The sequence below is a fragment of the Leuciscus leuciscus genome (assembly GCF_965113295.1).
Source record: "Leuciscus leuciscus genome assembly, chromosome: 9".
In the NCBI taxonomy this organism is placed as follows: domain Eukaryota; kingdom Metazoa; phylum Chordata; class Actinopteri; order Cypriniformes; family Leuciscidae; genus Leuciscus; species Leuciscus leuciscus.
This window is the reverse complement of record NC_138733.1, coordinates 14,319,576-14,323,518: the sequence shown is the minus strand read 5'-3', so window position 1 is coordinate 14,323,518 and position 3,943 is coordinate 14,319,576. Positions and strand designations below refer to the sequence as shown.

The 3,943-nt window shown below is 37.8% G+C and overlaps 1 protein-coding gene across 1 annotated transcript in view; it reads right to left on the bottom strand.

Moving 5' to 3' along the window:
• Positions 1-385: 385 nt before the first annotated feature.
• LOC309507122 (uncharacterized protein) overlaps positions 386-3,943 on the bottom strand; it is a 16,169-nt gene continuing 12,611 nt past the window's right edge. The window contains exon 5 of the mRNA XM_082181259.1: positions 386-521. The gene's annotated coding sequence lies outside the window, so the exon portion shown is untranslated. The remainder of the gene's footprint in view (positions 522-3,943) is intronic.

The following is a 3,943-nucleotide window of genomic DNA, read 5'->3' as shown; positions in this document are numbered from 1 at the left end:
TGAAGGATAAATCTGAAATATCTTGTATGTGACATTTAAAAGTAAAAAGTAGACTTTCATAGATTAAATCATAACCAATCTATTGCATCAATACAACACATTATTATAGTATGAACTCAGCCAATCATTGTTATAGATGTTATGTATTATATGGTATATAACACATTAGTATATTGTAGTATGAACTCAGCCAATCATTAGTTTTATTTCTTGTTTTTGCAGAGCCGCAGTTCAATAAGGACCAGCCCCTCTTCACTCACATCAACTCCACCCACGCCCGGCTCAACCTGCAGGGCTGGACGAGCGGCGGCTGCCCCATCACTGCTGTCCTTCTAGAGTTCCGTCCCAAAGGCACCTGGGCCTGGCAGAGCGTGCGCACCAACGCCTCTGCTGACATCTTCCTCGCTGAGCTGCGTGAGGCCACCTGGTATGAGCTGAAGATGAAGGCGTGCAACAGCGCCGGGTGCGGGAACCAGAGCTCCCAGTTTGCCACGCTGGATTATGATGGCAGTACGTCCCAGCTATAATAAAATAACATGATGTGAATGCACCATCAGTCAAGTCACTCAATTGTCATTCAATACTTGTACGGATGTCCAGATATATTTCCTCCAGGGCCAGGGCATGTACTACAGGACGACACAAAAGAACATGTACAATTAGCAGCTAAATCAATTAATTAATCTGTTTTTAGGCCTGAATTTTAGCGATAAGAGCCTTGACATGAGCTTTATCTCGATCTCTTCACTTATCTCTATTTCCTTTCCTCCGCAGGCACTATTCCGCCTATTAAGTCAGCGCGAGGGGAAGGGGACGATGTTAAAAAGCTTTTCTCTATCGGATGCCCAGTCATCCTGGTCACGTTAGGCATGGCGCTACTCTTTATTGTCCGCAAGAAACGCAAAGAAAAGAGACTCAAGAGACTCAGAGGTAAGTAAGAGAGTGAAAGGCGGGAAACTGTATTGAAAGAATGGAACGTTGTTTAATATTTGATACTGTATGTATTTTTAATGTGTATGTGTGTGTATATATATGTATATTACATGATGAGAATCAATTTACAGGTTTGAATAAAAGAACTCTGTTTGCTTCTGTAGATGCTAAGAGCTTGGCTGAGATGCTTATCAGGTAAGGATATAGTTAATAGTCTGTGTAAAGATTAAACTCCAAAATTAAAAAGTTGATCTCATTCATTCCTTATGAAATGTGTGTGTTTAAGGAAGTGGCAGTGGCAATACTTTTTTGTGTGTGTCTTTCTGTGGTTGTTTTGCACCTGGAGCAGTAAGAACAATCGAAGTTTTGACACTCCAGTTAAAGGCCCACCTCAGGGACCCCGACTGCACATAGATATCCCTCGCGTGCAGCTGCTCATCGAGGATAAAGAGGGAATCAAACAGATAGGTCAGTGTATGTGTGTGTATGCATGTGCTGTTATATGGTCATATGGAAGTCATAGCAATATACCTGTAAGAAATATATACGATAGATAGATAGATAGATAGATAGATAGATAGATAGATAGATAGATAGATAGATAGATAGATAGATAGATAGATAGATAGATAGATAGATAGATAGATAGATAGACGGACAGACAAAGATAGATAGATAGATAGATAGATAGATAGATAGATAGATAGATAGATAGATAGATAGATAGATAGATAGATAGAAAGATGGACAGACAAAGATAGATAGATAGATAGATAGATAGATAGATAGATAGATAGATAGATAGATAGATAGATAGATAGATAGATAGATAGATAGATAGACGGACAAAGATAGATAGATAGATAGATAGATAGATAGATAGATAGATAGATAGATAGATAGATAGATAGATAGACAAAGATAGATAGATAGATAGATAGATAGATAGATAGATAGATAGATAGATAGATAGATAGATAGATAGATAGATAGATAGATAGATAGACAGACAGACAGATAGATCAGAGATAAAGATAGATGGATAGATGATGAAACCTGGCTAAAGAACTCCTGAACTATAAAAGTAAAACAACATCTCTCTGTTTTTCTCTGTTGTGTGCGATAGGTGAAGACAAGGCCACCATCCCTGTGACGGACACTGAGTTCAGCCAATCAGTGAACCCTCAGAGCTTCTGTACGGGTGTGTCTGTGCATCACCCCGCCCTCATCCAGAACACCGGCCCTTTGATTGACATGTCAGACATCAGGCCTGGCACCAGTATGTCATAGCTCACCCACTTATTCCATATTAGATAGAAGATGGTATCATTTGTGAATGTTTCATATACACTCTCATTTGACCTTTTCTCAGATCCAGTGTCGAGGAAGAGCGTGAAGTCTGCGCACAGCACAAGGAACCGCTATTCCAGCCAGTGGACTCTGACGAAATGCCAGGCCTCCACACCTGCTCGCACTCTCACCTCAGACTGGCGGACAGTGGGCTCCCAGCACGGCATCACGGTCACAGAGAGTGACAGCTACAGTGCCAGCCTGTCCCAGGACACAGGTCAACACACACACACACACACAAATTTCAGTTTTAATTATATTTATGGTCTCATTAATCAGACTTGAAAAACTGTCCACTTTAAAAGAAAGGAGCCGTTTGACCAGCATATGAAGTGATCGACCACAGTTTAACAGTGTGTTCACACTAACTCTGTTCTCTCCTGTCCTCAGATAAGGGACGTAACAGTATGGTGTCCACCGAGAGTGCGTCTTCCACGTACGAGGAGCTGGCCCGAGCGTACGAACACGCTAAGCTGGAAGAACACCTGCAGCACGCCAAGTTTGAGATCACAGAGTGCTTCATCTCAGACAGCTCCTCTGATCAGATGACCACCGGAACCAATGATAACGCAGACAGCATGACCTCTATGAGCACACCATCCGAACCGGGCATCTGTCGCTTCACTGCCTCCCCACCCAAACCACAGGACTACGACCGCGGCAAAAATGTGGCAGTGCCCATTCCCCACCGCGCCAACAAGAGTGAGTTGATGACACATTTAGGTGGTTTTAAGGGGGTAATCTTAAGCGTTTAGTGCTGGAGCTGTGAAGTCCAGATTGTGTCATTTCCAGAACTGTTTCTCCCTTTTTATAAATAACAAAAAATATTATAGATTTCACATTTTATTAAATAACTATTTATTGTAATATTTTTTAATAATAGTTATTATTCTGATATTCCTGAAGGGGTTAAATTAAATATAAAAAAATGGTTTGCAAAAGTTAAGATCTCAGTAAAGTGTGAAATATAAAAAAGGCGTATATACTTAATACTTTACAAATATTATATTATAATAAAAAAAACATGGTTTAAATGTTTTTGCATTATGTATAATTTCAGTGAAAGTTTTCTGATATTTCTGAGGGTTTATTTTAAAAAAGTTATACAAAATAAATATTTATATAAGTTAAAAAAAGTATTATATTTTAAATTTTTTTATATTTTTTCTAATATATTCTTACAATTTTTTTTTTTTTTTTTTAAACAAATACAAATGTTTTGTATATTTTCATTATTATTTATATCATAAATATAAAATGTCTTTGGTTTTTTTTTTTTTTATGTTTGCATATGCTATAATTTTAATTATAAAGTATTTTAAAAAAATATATATTTACATAATTGAATTATTTTATATAATTTCTGATATTATAAAAATAGATATAATTAATAACTATAATAATGTCTAATAATTTAATATTTCTGATGGTTTACATTTTAAAGAATGGGTCCACAGGTATGACTTTTGTGTATTGTTGCAACAAAATCTCTGCATGCTAAATATATATTCATTTTAAAAAACAATATCTATACAACAGCCTCCAACTACAGGGGCTGAACACTGTTCAACTGACACTTCCCTCTGTCCTGCAGGTGAGTACTGTAACCTCCCCCTATACATGAAGACGGACCCTTTCTTCCGGAAACAAGCAGAGCTGC